Below are 15811 nucleotides of genomic sequence, written 5' to 3'. Positions count from 1 at the left end.
TCTCTCTCTCTCTCTCTCTCTCTCTCTCTCTCTCTCTCTCTGGGTGGTGCCTACCATTATAATATGGTGATTAAGCTCAGGCAGAACCAGACTTTCTGGTTTTGAGACCTGGTTTTCCGACTTCTTGGCTATGAGATTTCAGGCAAGTGCCTTAACTACTCTGTGCCTCAGGTTCCTCTTCCATACAATTAGGTAACAACAGACATAACTTCATAGATTTTTATGAAGATTAGGAGAGTCAATATATGTGCAATACTTAGCACAGGGCCTGGCTGATAGCCAGCACTCAGTAAACACTGGCTGTAAATATATTGGGTTGCTGTCTCTTCACACCTTGTCCTGGTCCTGTTTTCCTGCAGTCAGGGGTGGGGGTGGGAAAGGACATTGTCTAGGCTGCCTGGCAGAGTCTCCATCTCAGTATTCCAACTGCCAGAGCAGGGATGGACTACCTTGGAGAGTAGTGAGCTCCCTGTCAGTGGGAGCAATCAAGCAGAATACAGATGAGCGCTCGGCATAGTTGGGGCAGAAGGGGACAGGGGGTGGGGCAGAGAGTGAGCTCTTCCAAAGTCCCTTCAAACCCAGATAGACTGTGAATATGTGGAAAAAACCCACATCTCTAGGCACCCGTGTGGGCACAGCCTCGCCAACAAATGGGGGCACACATACAAGGGCACAGCCTCCACATCAGCTTTGAGGACTAGGAAGGAGTGTTGCAAAGCAGGCAAGCCAGCACCCCCAGCCAGCCCCTCCCCCAGCACCCAGCCAGTTCCTGTGTGCACACAGGTATCCAGGTGGCAAGCAGAAGCTTTGAGGGAGGCACCAAGTGGGATTTCAAGAAGCCTGTTTCCTGCCACTCCCAGTTCTGTATTTCCAGGCACCAGCTGCCAGCATCCCCCCCTCCCCATCTCCACTGCACCCAGCTCTCAGACAGGATGGGGGCAGGGACCAGGAGCCTCGCAAGGTAGGGAACCTGGGACAGCCCTGGCCTCTAAAGGGTCAAGGTGCCCAGAATTCGGAGGCGGTTTCCTTTTCACAGACGTTGATAAAGCAGGAGTTTGTAGAAGGGTCAGAAGTCCTGCCTCCCGCCAAGGCTCGAACGTAGTTCCGCCCTCGAGGAGTAGGATAAGAAGAGAGACTCAGGGAATCCTTGCTCCAGAACTATTCCTGCCCCTGCCCTCTCCGGTCTCCTACCCCGCCTGGCACATCTCCCGCCCCCCCCCCGCCCCCCGCCCCCAACACTTCCTCTGGCTGCTGCGTGCCCTCTATTAGCCATTCTACAGAGAGGACCGAGTGCTGATAAACCAGAGCAGCAGCATGGTCAAACCTTCCTATCAGCCCGGGATGCATTACTGCATGTTATTTGTCTTCCCAGCAGCAGCCACAGCGGTTCCTGGTTCCTAACAATACTGGCTTCGCCTGGTACTAAAAAGGGCCCCTAAGTGCCCCGAACATCTGGGAGAGGAGACCACATCTGGGGGGCCGATGGGGAGGATGGGGAGCTAGGCCAGCCTCTGGGGATGAACCATTCGCTGCGGATTCGTCCAGAGGTGGATCGTGGGTGCAGAAATGAGGTGCGATTGCGGGGGGGGGGGGGGGGGGCGGGGGAGGACCGCAGAGGGCAGAGAAGGAGAAGTGGGCGAGGCGCAGAGCTCTCCCCAGGCCCTGTCGTCCAGCCCCATGCCGCCGCGGCCCCCGCCCCCGCCCCCAGCAAGAGTGCTGGGCGCTGCAGGAGGCAGGGCGCGCGCGCGCGCGCGCGCGCGTGTGTGTGTGTGTGTGTGTGTGTGTGTGTCCGCGCGCGCGTCCCCTCCAGCTTTTCTACCACAACCCGGCTACTCTTCCCAATCAATGGCCTCTTTGTGGCTGCCGAAAGACGGGAACCACGACGCGAAGTGCGGGGGGAGGGGTGGAAGGCCGTCCTGAGGACGGCAGGACGCGCAGGACCCCAACTGCTGCCGTCGGGGCCAGGGCTCCCCGGAACCTGGGACGAGCGCGCTTTCCCGGAGGGCCTGCACTCTCTGGACGTAGAGAAAGGGGTCTAGCGGGGCGGTGGCCCTGGCCTCCCTACTCTGCGCTGGGGGCGGTCGCTCTCCCGCAGGCCTGGGAAGACCCGGACGCGCTTTCCCCCGGCCCCGCGCCCGCTAGGTGGCGCTGGGCAGTCGTGCTCCTCCGACCCGTGTCGGCGGCAGCCCCAGCAGCCTCGGAGGCGCCAGGCGGCTTGGGGCACCTGGAAGTGGGCTGGAGTGGCAGGTGTCGAGGCAGGGACCCGCAGGGGTGGGGGAGGGGGATAGGAGCAGCATCCTCCATTGAGACGTGTCCGTGGGATTTCTGCCGCACTCAGTTGCCTGTCCTCTTGAATCTTAAAAGTCTAAACACCCCAGTCCTGGGGAAGCTCACACAGCCTCAGCGACAAGAGATACCCACGGGAAAAGTTATTACAAAGGCCAAGTGAGAAGTACAGCCAGTGCTTTCCGTCTAGAAACAACCACAGAATAAGGCACCACAGACCTCTGAGAGGGGTTACCTTGACATTCTGCTACGAACCAATGGGACGGATGAGAGTCGCCCATTCCTTCTGGTGCCAGGCACCCACTGAGGCTCTGAGCATTCACTTGTGACCGGGTGACAATCCCTGCCCTCAGAGAGTTTGTGGACCAGTGAGGGAGAAAGACATCAGGGAGATAACTAAACAAATAATTAACTAACTGCAGCTGTTGTTAAGTACACAGGTATATAAAGATTTAGGGTGGAATGTTCCAGTCACCCCGGGTCATCTGACCAGTCCTAACCAGGGTCAGAGGTGGGGAAGTTGTCCTATGGAAGACACGGGCCCCCTTCCCCTTGGTCCAAAGTAGACTTAAGAAAAAGTTGCCTAACATCCGAAGCAAACTCAGGGCTGGGGTGTCTCTTGTCCTCACTTCTCAATCTTCACTCTGTGGAGTGTAGGTTAAGCCCACTTTACAGAGGAAAAGATTGAGCTTGGGGAAGTTAAGGGACTAGCCCGGGGTGCCAAGAGCCAGCCTGTGGCAGAGCTGGGCTTCGAACCCACAACTGCCTGGGTCCAAATCCCACACCTCTTCTATAAGGCACTGCCTCTGGGACCCTGTCTGGATGCCCTCCTGGAAGCCGAGGCAGGGAACAGAGAAGGGGAGCGAGAGAACGAGAAAGGGGCAGGGCAGGCTAAAAAGTCACCAGATTGCCGCCCCCCCCCACCATCACCACCTCCCACTCTTCACAGCCAGCCCTTTCTCGGCATCTCCTGACCAAACCTCCACCCGCTTAACATTCCGCTCAGTTTCCACTCCGCTCCGACTCCCAATGTTTATCAACACATGCTGTAATGTAATCAGCTCCTGGGAAAATACACACCAGGTAACGGATGCTGACAAGAGTGTCAAACAGATGTCCCCTCCCTGCCCCTCCCTCCCTCCCAGCCAGAGCCGGCACACCCAGGAGGCTGGGGGAGCGCCTCTTGCCACACCACCCCTCCAGTCCTGGCCGCAGAGGCCCTCCCCGGGAGACTGACACCATGGAGCCCAGCAGCGCACCAGGCACTGTGCAGGGGGCTTTATACACCTCATCTCATCTGGCCCTCACCACAGCAGTGTAAGGGTGGTCTTAATATCCCCATTTTGCAGACGCAGAAACTGAGGCACCAGTGATGATGAAACCAGAGTGAAGCAGCAGCGGCAGAAGCAGAGAAGGATGATCACACTGGCTGTCCTTTTACCATCAGGCCACCTCCCCACAGAGCCCAGGCCTCTGAAGAAAACTGTCTTTGTCACCTTTCCGAGTAATTGGATCTCAAGCCTAAGGGTCTGGCCCCCGTGGCTGTGGCAGGCCAGGTGTAAGGGGACTGGCAGCCTGTTCCGCATTTCTGCCCCAGCCAATAGAAGGCACGGTGCTGGATGCCCCGAAGGCTCAGGACTGAGCAAAAGAGGGAGGCTTCTGCAGTGGCGTGGGGGAGAGGGGCTCTGGGGGAGGGAGAGACCTTTTATTGTCCTTTTGTCCCCTTCCCCAAGAACCAGAGCTCAAGGACCCCCGAGGCCAGCCCAGACAGAGGGGAGAGGAAGTGCACAGAGTAGGGGAGCGCCCAGATGGGACAGGCTCCGCCCACCACCCCAGGACCTCCGTGCCCTCCCCAGGATCAGCTGTCTGAGGCCACCGTCGTCGTCCTGGAGGAGCTCGGTATTTGCTTTTCCCTCCAACGCAGTCAATTGCTCCTTTCATCTGACTGGAGTTGTAAATGAGACTTTATGGGATTCCTAATGATGGCGGTTTCCCTTTATCAGCCTCCAATTCCCACTTCTCAGCCAGGGTTGACTCGGGGAAATGTTTTGACCAGGAATCCAGAATCCAGCAGCAAGCCAGTGCCCCGCTTGCTGCTCTCCACAGTGCGAGCTGGAAGTTGTCAAACAGGCCTGGCCCCCACCCCGTGGAAGCTCGCTGCGGAGAAGTCAGATCTGGGTTCCAGGCCGCCTCCCAGATGGTGTATTTCACCTCTCCCGGCTTCTGCTTCTTCAACCATAAACCTGGGGTAATAAAGCCTGCTCCACCCACCCGCCTCACCAGGCCACTGTGAGAATCAAATGAGATTATAGGCTTGAAAACCCTTTGAAAAATATAAAGCAATCGCCCAAGCCGGTTTTGCTATTATTATTATTATTGCTGTTGTGATTTTGTGTAGGTGCGGCTGGGAGAGCAAATGATAGCAACCTGTACATCTTGGAGAGTAAAGCCTGTTTTTGCACACGGGAGTGTATGTACCTGTGTTGTGGAAGGATGGAGTTCTAGTGTTTGCACCTGCCTTTTTTTTTTTTTTAATGTTTATTTATTTTTGAAGGAGAGAGACAGAGCATGAGTGGGAGCGGGGCAGAGAGAGAGGGAGACACAGAATCTGAAGGGGCCCGAGGCTCTGAGCTGTTAACGCAGAGCCAGATGCAGGGGCTCCAACTCACGAACCGCGAGATCATGACCTGAGCCGAAGTGGGACGCTTAACCGACTGAGCCACCCAGGTGCCCCTGCACCTGCATTTAAAGGAGTGTATGGGGCAGGGACGCCTGGGTGGCTCAGTCGGTTAAGCGTCTGACTCTTGGTTTTGGCTCAGGTCATGATCTTGCGGTTTGTGGGTTCGAGCCCCGCATCTGCCTGCTTGGGATTCTCCCTCACCCCTCCCCTGCTCGCCATGCTCTGTCTCTCTCTCAAATTAAATAAACAAACTTTAAGAACATTTTTTAAAAAATACAGGAATCTGGGGCGCCTGGGTGGCGCAGTCGGTTAAGCGTCCGACTTCAGCCAGGTCACGATCTCGCGGTCCGTGAGTTCGAGCCCCGCGTCAGGCTCTGGGCTGATGGCTCGGAGACTGGAGCCTGTTTCCGATTCTGTGTCTCCCTCTCTCTCTGCCCCTCCCCCGTTCATGCTCTGTCTCTCTCTGTTCCAAAAATAAATAAACGTTGAAAAAAAAAAAAAAAAATACAGGAATGTATGGGGCAAGGTATGGGTGTCTATGAGTATATGGGGACATGTGCACACATTCCGGTATCTTCATAGAATACCACGTTGATACATAATAACACAATAATCTTGAGTGCCGGGCATTGTGCTAAGCACTTGATACAGGGGTGTGGGTCCGTATAGGTGTGCAGAGCATTTGCAACATACGCGTGTCAGTGTTGGAGGAATGCAATGGAACGTGTGACTATTCGTGTCATACCGGCAGCGGGGAATCCCTCCGTGTGCTTGCCCGGGGGTCAGTGATGGTGTGGGCCTAAATGTCAGTGAATCTGAGCGTATGTGCGCATGCACGTGTCTGCACGCGCGTGCACACGGGTGCACACCCACCTCCCTGTTCCCGGACGGATTGGTGTAATTGTTCGTTATTTATCAGCTGCCTGGGCTACGTGAGCCCCCTGCTTGCCCTGAGCTCGCTGCCACACAGCCATCAAGCCCACACACACATTGTGGTGACAGCAGCCTGCTTGGGAGGGGGGGCGCCACTCTGCTCTCTGGAGCCACACTCTGTGCCAGGCAGCAGGGCCCCTGCCGGGGAACTGCACAGATTGACGACACCAGACTTGGAGCCGCAGGAGTGCTCAGCAGATGGGTCGGGCTCAGGGGCCCTGGGAGCAGGACTGACAGAGCTGGCACCTTTAGGTCCAGACGACCTGGCTCTAACAGGCTGAACCCAGGGCCCGGCCCGAGACTACCACCTTAGCATAATACCAGTCGTGGCTGCCCAGTGGCCAGGAGTGAAACATCCTTGCTCTGCTGCACCCCCACCGTGGCTCATCGCTGCTCTCGGGATTAAGTCCAAACTCCCTCAGGCAGCGCACAAGGCCCACACCTGGCACATACCTCCCAGCCCCTTCTCCCCCCACCCCTCCTTGCACCACCAGGCAGACTGGACTACTCACGGTCCTAAGATGCGCTTGGACCCATGGGTCTTTTCGCTGCCTTTCCCCTGTCTGATTTCTCCATGCAACATCCCTGGCTGGCCAGTCCTGGCTCCCACGAGGTTCAGCTCACCTCCACAGGAATGCTTCCCTCGTCCTTTCTGACCCCCCCCCCCGGATTAGGGAAGAGTCCCCACACCCCCGACATTCCTGTAGGCCCCTAGATTCCCCTAGTATCCCGCTTCCTTATTCGCCCTCTTTTCTCCCATCGACTCGGGCCCCGGGAAGGGGCAGAGCATGCCTTAGTGGTTCATGGTTTTATTCCAACGCTTAGCGTGGTACCCCATCATAGGTGGTCCATAAATACTTGTTAACGAATCGCTGCTAAAGCCTTTTGTGAGAGAGTGGCTCCCTTGAGTTCTCCACGTTACATCACAGCGTGCATCTGTACGGCTTTGGGTGTCTCAGATCTCCGGGCTGAGGAGAACTGCGCCCTCTCCCCAGTCCCTCTCCTTCATCCCATCTTAACGGCAATAATCCCCATCCCCGACTTCTACAAATGGAAGTCAACGACACGATCTTACGAATGGGCAAACTGAGACGCAGAGAGGTAAAGGGCTCGTGAACAGGATGACCATCCCCCGGTTTGCCCAGAACTTTCCCCGTGGTAGCACTGAGAGCCCCATGTCCTGGGAAACCCCTTCGGTCCCGGGAAAACTGGGACAGTTCGTCCCCCTTCTTGTCCGCGGTCCTCAAGTGGCAGATCCAGGACGCAAACCTGGGACTCCTGACTCTGAATCATACACATACCCCTCCCTGCTCAGCTGCCTCCCAGGCCACCTCCAAGTTCAGTGACTTCGCGTGGGCATTGTCTTCCCTTCGGATGTCACATCCAGGCCACTTGACACGCTCCTGGAGGAGCTGTGCCCAGAAGCATGTACTCAAGGAATACAGGGCATTAATATTAACCTAAATCAAATATAATTCAGAACCTCATTTCTGGAGGAAAAGCACTGTACCTGACACAGAAGGGAAAAAAAAAAAGTAAATCTAGCATAAAATAACTTTATAATGATGTTAAAGTAAATTTTAAAATTAAAAAAAAAACACCACTTTACCTGCAAATCGTTTTCATTTCTCCACATGGCCTTCACCGTTCTCTCTCTACCGGTGTATCTTTTTTACAAAATTGCAACGCGGGACGTGTGTCGTGCTTCTTTTTAGCTCACGCGATAGAAATCTGGTTTCGATTTTCCTCATTCTGGACCCTCCGTGTCATTAGCATCCCTCATTAGCCAAGATACCAGGGAGCCTGGGCTCAGGGCTGTCCCCTTCCTGAAGGACTCCTTCCTAACGCAGGGCCCAGCTGGGCTTCTGAGGGGCTGCCGTGTAATCGCTGTCCTGTGCGTGTGTGCGGCCAGCAGGGCAGAGGGAGACAGCTTCTGCCGGATCCTGAAGAGGTCTGAGGCCCAAAGAGTTCAAGAGCCACACTCCACAGTGCTCCGGAGAAGAACAAACAGCCTCATCCCCCGGCTCCCAGGGCGAATGTCCACCACGCGCTTTCTCTACGAGGCTTGGGTTGACCCAGGATCTCTGTTCCTCCCTTAAGATCAAGTCCACTTCTTGACTTCCACATGGCTCTCAAAAAAATAAAAAATAAAAAAATCTGGTTCCTCTAGACAAGTAGTACGTCCTGATCATTATCCTGACCACAAACCCCACCCGCCCCCGATCTGAAGGCACCAGTGAAGAAAAGGGAGTGTGGGTGGGAGGCCGAGGGTCTTCGTCCTCGCTCTCCTCCCTCTGGCCTTCCCCATCAGGTATGCTGCAGGTGGAAACCTTCTCAGCCCCTTCCCGTGTCTTGGTCAAAGCTCCCTGGCCCATGCAGGTCCTCAGCAGAAGCTTCTTCTTCGCACCACTGTTGAGTTTTAGGTATTCCCAAATCAGAAATGGTGCCTCCACTCACATCTAGAATCCTTTGGGGTCTCTCTCTCTCTCTCTCTCTCTCTTTCTCTCTCTCTCTCTTTCTCTCTCAAAATAAATAGAATCCCCTAGGACTTTGGACATGGTGATTCACAGCAATGCACTGAGGGCCTTCTAACCAGAGCCAGGGTGTAGACCAATTTGCCTTCTGGGCCCTTTCCTTCTGGAGAATTGGGTGGTTCGAGGTGAAACTGGGGCCTTCTATCATTGCTCAGAGCTCTCGCTCCCAAAGGCGTGGAGATCCCTGGGACAGTATGGCCCACAAGGGAGAGGCTGGCTGTCTGTCAGCCATCTTGGTAGCGCTCTGACCTGGTCGTCATTGTACCCGGGGCAGAGCTGTGTTCAGCTGATCTGTCGTCCCCAAGAGCAATGGCAGCCGTGGCAATAGGGAGGCTCTGCAACAATCTCTGTAAGAATAACAATAATTAAACATTTCTAAGCACTGTGGGATACACAGGCACCATCATAATCACCACAGCTACCAAGGTAGTGATAACAGTAATTAGGTGCTGTGGTTTCCCACTGCCTGGGGTGAGGTTGGCCTGTCAGGTTAGGGAAGGGGGCACCCACGCCAGTGGGTCCTCTCTGGGGCTGGCTAGGGCTTAGCCATACTTCCTCTACGGGGTTCCCCTCCTCCTCTCCTCTCCCCTTGCCCTCAGCCTCCATTGACCCTAGACCCGGGACCAGGGTCACAGGGAAGGGTGACCCCCATTCGGCATACCATTCTAATATATGTTCAAGCTTATCTTCTGTCAACAGACTTTGGGGTATTGGGGAATCTTGGGGACTTCTTAAGAGGGCTCCCCGCACATCAAAGTGAGCTTTATTAGCCAATTACTAAATGACACAGAGGGGCCTGGAATATGGCCGGGAGGGGAAGTCATTATTGTGTTGACTTTGGGTCTTTTCCAAGCCCAACGGCTGTCTCTATGAAAGAGCCTGTGGAGGCTGAGGGGGGGGGCGGGGGACCTTGGGACAGTTTCCTGGTGATGGCACCTTCCTCGGAGCTGATCTCTGTGTGATCACTGGCCCCAGACACGGGGTTGGTGAGACAGGTGAAGTCACGTGCCTGTCCTTTGAGTGTTATTCCTGTGGCCATCAGTCTCAGAGCCAGGAGAGAACATGGAATTCATATGGGCCACTCTCCACCCCGGGGCAAGGATCCCGTATACAGCAAGCAATGCCGGTACACGGACCTGAGGCCTGAGTGGGAAAAGAGACAGGGAATTTATTCCATTTTCAGTTCCCTAAACAGTCTTCCCAGACGAAACCAAAATCTACTTCCCCCCCACATATGCCCACTGGTCCTGATTCTTCTCTACGAAGGCACGCAGACCACGTTTGTTCCTTTTCCCTTTGGGTTTTGGAAGATCGCTAACCACACCTCCCTTCCCCCTCCTCTGGCCCTTCTCCTTTGTGAGGCCTGAAGCCACCTCTCCCGTCTCTGGGCAGGTAACTCCATCTCCTACCCCACTGCAACGGCCTTATCATTCACTTCCCCGATCGCCACCCCAAAACTTCCGTCTTCACTGCCCTCTTCACATTCCCTCCAGGCTCAGAAGAAGAGAAGTCCCTTCTTTTCTAAGGCTGATCCCTCCCCCACCCAGGTGCCACCACCCGTGCCTCGTCCGGGGCCCACTTCCATGAAGTGCACCCTTTTTCACACCTTACGCCCGTTTCCCAGATCTCACTGTTCACTAGCTCTCTTCTCACCGCCTGCAAGTGGCTCAGAGTAGCTTCTGATTTCCCAGCAAAGAGGGGAACATAAGCCCCCTGGTCTCTGTCGCGCCAAGTCTCTCCAAGCTTCTGAGCCATTTTGCTCATCCCGACCACTACCAAACTTCTCAGGAGCGGGGTGGACGCCTGCTGCTTCTGCTGGCTCACCTTCCATTTGCTTCTGCCCCGACTCTGCCATCACCATGACTCCAACGGGCCACTGGTGTTTCTGCCCCTGTTTCCAAAGACCCCCTGCTGATCCCTACCTGCTTTCTGCAACATCAGACACCACTGGCCACCTCCTCCTCCAATAAATTCTCTCCTCGCTTGGCTTCCATGACAACCCTGTCTCCACACTCCCCTCCTCCCTCACTGACCAGTCCGCCTCTGACCATCGTGCCGGTGCTATTGCCAGATTCATCTCCTGAACCACAGTCCCGGCAGCCCCCAATAAGTGCTTCTCTGCTCAGAGACCTTCCATGGCTCACTGCTGCCTGCAGGAAAAATAAATCAAGGAGTTCTAAAATAATGTGACTACAGTTAACCCTTGGAAAAAATACGTGTTTGAACTACACGGGTCCACTTACACGTGGCTTTTTTTTTTTTTTTTTTTTTGCAGTAAATACAGTCCAGTGCTACAAATGTATTTCCTCTTCCTTACGATTTTTTTCTTTTTCTTTTTTTCTTTTTGAGAGAGAGAGAGAGAGACAGAGCGTGAGCAGGGGAGGGGCAGAGAGAGAAGGAGACACAGAATCCGAAGCAGGCTGCAGGCTCCGAGCTGTCAGCACAGATCCCAATGCGGGGCTCAAACCCACGAACCATGAGATCGTGACCTGAGCCAACTGACTGACGCTTAACCGACGGAGCCACCCAGGCGCCCCATGATTTTCTTAATAACACTTTCATTCCCCTAGTTCACTTTATCGTAAGAATACAGTATATAATACGTAGAATATACAAAATGTGTTAACCAACTGCTTATGTTGTTAATAAGCCTTCCGGTCTTAGCAGCAGGCTGTTAGTAGTTAAGTTTGAGAGAAGTCAAAAGTCATATGCAGATTTTCAACTGTGCGGGAAGCTGGTGCCCCTAACCTCTGCGTTGTTCAAGAGTCAACCGTCTATGTGATACAGAATACATAATGCAATAATATGTCGGGTTGGGGGGGTCAAACGTTTTAAGCAGCAGAATCCATTAGGAAGAAACTTCCTCAAAAAGCCCCATGTTTAAAGAGCGTAAAACAAGGTGCTCTTTAAACATGGCTCCTAATTGAAGCAGGAAGTGGGGAGCCCAGGAAAATGTAGGGCTTTCAAAGCGCAATTGGAAAACCACTGAACAAATTCTATTCCTCAGGCTGCAGAGAAGACAACTGAAGCCCAGAAAGGAGAAGCAACTGCTAGCAAGTGGCACAGGGTGTGAGTTAGTCAAGCAACACGTTTTCGCTGAGTGCGGACCAAGTGGCAGGCACATTCCGGATGCTAGGGATAGAGCAGACGAGACCCACAAGGTCTGCCCTGGAGAGGCTGAGAGCCCAGTGGGGAAAGAATCACGTTTATAAACACTTGCTGAAGGGTTACAAGCATGCGAGGGAGCTGTGAGAACATACAGGAGGGGACTCGCCTGGTCTAAAGGGTAGAGTGGACCATTCTGCGGAAATGACACTTGTAAACTGAGCCATGAGAAATAAGTGGCCGGCCGAAAGGAAGACGAAGAGCATTGGTGCAGATGAGTAAAGGCCAAGGAGGCGAACTAGATGGCCTCAAGAGACTTCAGGAAAGCCCAGTGGCTCCTACTCAAAGCCCTGGAACTGGGTAAGACCGGGCGGAGGAAATATGCAGCCCCACAGGCCTTGTAGAGAATTTGACACAGGCCTCCGAGGCTGGCAGGCCAAGGAAGGGGTCTCTCGTATGGGGTCCTGCTCATTTGCATTAGAACACAATCCACTGCTAAATGCAATGTAGTATTGGGGCGCCTGGGGGGCTCAGTCGGTTAAGCATCTGACTTTGGCTCAGGTCATGATCTCACGTTTCAAGCCCCACGTGGGTCTCTGCCCTGACGGTGTGGAACTGGCTTGGGATTCTCTCTCTCTCTCTCTCTCTCTCTCTCTCTCTCTCTCTCCCTCCCTCTCTCTCTGCCCCTCCCCACTTGCTCTCTCTCCAAATAAATAAACCTAAAAAACAAAAAGAAAAACTAAATGCAGTGTAGAATTGTGGATTGGAGCCTGGCACACCGAGCAGACATTAGTAGAAAACTGAGAAATCCAGACGAATTCTGTAGCTAATAGTATTATGCCAATGCTAATTTCCTGGTTTCAACAAATACACCATGGGCGCATCAGGTATCAACATGAAAGGAAGCTGGATGAAGGACACCTGGAAACTCTGTTCCACCTTTGCCACTCTTCTGTAGATTCCAAATCACTTGAAAATCAACGTTTTAACAATTCACGTATCCCTCTAGCACCAGGGAAGAGAAGAGCCAAACTGGTGTGGGGAGAGAGATTACGGTTACACTCACGGCTAACACACACTGTTCTTTATGTATCCCAGACACTGTTCCAAGGACTTCATGTTGTCCAACCCATCTGATCCTCACAACAAGTCCGGGAAGTAGGTGCTAGTATTTCCCCCTCATTTTACAGGGGAGGAACCCGGGCCCAGAGAGGTGAAGTCACTTGCCCAAGGGCACACAGCTACTGCATGGCAGGGCAGGGGTTTAAGGATTCAAATCCAGGCAGTCTAACTCCAGAGTCCCATGTGCTGGACCATTTTACTCCCTCCCCTCGGGGTGCACTGTCTATACTGCTGATGAGCACGTGGATAGTGTGCCAACAGTAGAAATGGAGCAAAGTCACTTAGACTTAAGATAATGCTGGAGGTAGAATGAACAGTGTTTGCTTTTGGATTAGAATATGCTGGTTGAAGACAAAGCAGCAGCAGTGGATGACTCCTGGGCTTCCAGCTTAAGAGGAGGGACCAGAGTCTAGCCTCCTACCACGTGGTCCTGTGTTCCTTCCTGCCACCGAAGGAGCCCTTTCAGACCTTTTGAAATCTGGCTGCAATTTTCTGTCCCTTTCTCTTACACATCCCCAGAATGCAAAAAAAAAAAAAAAAAAAGAAAAGAAAAGAAAAGAAAAAACATAAAAAGCAAAACAACAAAAACAAACAAACAAACAAAAAAACTCCAAACAAACAAACAAAACTGCACTGTCGGTCGTTCCCCCACAGGGTCCCAACCTCTCCCACCTCCATGTGCTTGTACAAGCTGTTCCCTCCACCAAAGTTCTCTCCTCGGTCCCCCTTGGTCCAAATCTGATCCACCTTTCGGAGCCTCAAACAAAGGACACCTCTTCCAGAAGCCTTCCCTGTTCTCCACAATGAGAAGCACTCACTCCTCCCTCTAGGTGGCTGTGTTTGGGGGGCGGTCTTCGGCCGTGACCAGCTTCCATGCTATAATATACTTATTTGAGTTAAGGCCTTGGCTGTGCACTTTCGTCCCGTCAGTCCCTAGCACAGTAGACACTCAAAAAGACATCTGTTTACTCTCTGAGTAAACAATCTCTATCTTATTTTCCTCTGTGCCTCCCCTGGCTCTCTTATCTGTCCCCTGTAACCCAGTACACACACACACACACACACACACACACACACACACACAACACACACACACAACACACACACACAACACACACACACATACACACACACACACACACAACACACAAGGCACCTATTTGGTGCTTTGCATATTTCAGGGTCTGTTTAAAGGTGATGAATGAATGACCATACTATCTCATTTACTTGTCTTCTTCTTTTCCACCCAACCCCATCCCCAGACAGCCATGCTAACCCCCAGACACACCCTCTCTGGAAGCTCATTTAAGAGCAGATCAGAGAAGCCTTAGCCAAGGATGAAGAGGCGGGAGAACATGTGCAGGGCACTGGTGGGTACTGGTGCATCTGGAATGACCCTCTCAAACCCATCCATTTGTCTCCTACAATACGCCAGGCAGAGTCTCAGACCACAGCAATGAACCAACTGAGCCCTGGCCCTTAAAGTACTTCCGGGCCAGAGAGGAGGTAGCTACCATCGGACTGGGCCACCACCTCCTGGTGGTCCCCCAGACATTCACAGACCCACAGGCCTCCCCCAAGTCTTAGGCTCAGGCTACAACCAGTTCGTGGGTCCTACTCCCCCAGTTATTGCTGGTCTTCGTGCCTTTCCTTACACGGACCTCCCCCAACCTTAAATCCAGTCTCCTCAATGCCTCCCCACTCCAGTACATGTCTACCAGATGACTCACCAGCCCCTGTGTCGCTGCTCCCCAGAAGCCTTTCCTGATCCCCATCCCACCCCAGGCTGAACTCAGCACCTTCTCCAAAACCCGCCAAATCCTGGGTGTGCACTCCTGGGACACACTACACACGTTAAACACTTATTTAAATACAATATCTGTTTCTATATCTGTCTTCTCCCTTTGCCCACCCCCCACCCCCCACCCCCAACTAGATGTTGTGCCTTTAGGGCAATGACAAGGTCTCTATAGCCCCAAGCCTGGCACGCTGCTTGGCACAAAGACAGCTCGATTACATCTATTAAATGTAGAAGATATACACACGAGGGCACAAACGTCCACGTGAGTGCCAAACTAGACCACTTCGGCAGGAAAACAAGAGACCCTCCAGGGCCAGATCCCAAAAAGTGAGAAAATGGTGCCCTCCTTGCCATCCTCCTTCTGTTCCTCCTGCACCCAGGAACTGGTATTTACACGTTGTCAGAAACTGTTGCTTCCTCTGGCTCCTACCCACTGGGCAAATGGCAGCAATGGGCAAAGGGAGCATTATCTGGTCAAACATCTGGGGAGGAGTTCTGGTGGGAAACCGTCTGTCTGTCTGTCTGCCTACTCCCAGGGTGCAGGACGAGGGTAGGACGTCCACAGAGAAGGCCCAGAGGGCAGGCTTCTGGCTGCCAAGGGCCCTGAAGGTCCAGCCCCCTTGGCAGGAAGCCAGACACACCCCAGTGTGGTGGGTGGTGAACGGGATGGACTGGAGAGTCCCTGCCCTGCCGCGGACACTGACTGGATGGGTCACTTTCGCGGGATTTCTGCAAATCACTCAAAACCAAGGTTCTGGCAAAGGAAGCAGAGCTCAGTTTCCCGCTGACTTCAGAAGAGGAGGGGGCTTCAGTCTTGGGAGAGGAGACCCCTGAAAAGCGGCGGCGATTAGAAAAGGCCAGAAACCTCGGTGGCCCCATCTCACCCACGGATGCCCACCACGGACTTCTCTGGCAGCTTCCGGTCGTCCCCGCAGAGCTGCCTCTCCCTTCAGCGTTCAGGAGATGCAGAGGAGAGGGGGGGAGCTCTGGCTCTCGGGTTCTAGTCCAAGCTCGTGCCTCTGGGCGAGTCGCCTTCCCTTCCTCTGGGCCTTTGTTTCCGCATCTGTAAAATGGGGCCAAGGCTGGCGTAGAGGGCCTGCAGACGCCCTTTCAGCCGGACTTCGCCAGATCCAGTAGGCTCCATACTGCACGCTCGCTCCTCCACAGCCCCCACCCCCGCCCCATCTTAACTCCACCCCCACCGAGCGGCTTCTCCCCCCCACGCCGGCCGCTAGGGGTCACTGCCTCCCTTTGTCAGCGAGGAGGAGGGCGGCTAGCCCTCCGGCCCTCGCCCGGGCGGGAAGGCGACCGAAGGGGCACCTCCCGAGCCAGTGGGCCGCGGCCGACCCC

At 54.0% G+C, this 15811-nt stretch overlaps 1 long non-coding RNA gene across 2 annotated transcripts in view; it reads right to left on the bottom strand.

Moving 5' to 3' along the window:
- Positions 1-15636, bottom strand: part of LOC121035525 (uncharacterized) — a 76692-nt gene extending 61056 nt beyond the window's left edge. Inside the window, exons 1-3 of one of the 2 annotated variants that reach the window (XR_005792932.1) lie at positions 15346-15636; positions 8699-8780; positions 7509-8030 (exon numbers count right to left, since the gene is read on the bottom strand). This is a non-coding gene — a long non-coding RNA (uncharacterized LOC121035525). Of the gene's footprint in view, positions 1-7508; positions 8781-15345 lie in introns of both variants that reach the window. The other variant, XR_005792931.1, reaches the window with a different exon arrangement.
- Between the last annotated feature and the right edge of the window lie 175 nt (positions 15637-15811).

Source organism: Herpailurus yagouaroundi, unplaced genomic scaffold (assembly GCF_014898765.1).
Source record: "Herpailurus yagouaroundi ecotype Mexico unplaced genomic scaffold, PumYag 161, whole genome shotgun sequence".
Classification (NCBI taxonomy): domain Eukaryota; kingdom Metazoa; phylum Chordata; class Mammalia; order Carnivora; family Felidae; genus Herpailurus; species Herpailurus yagouaroundi.
This window is presented reverse-complemented; position numbering and strand designations above follow the sequence as displayed.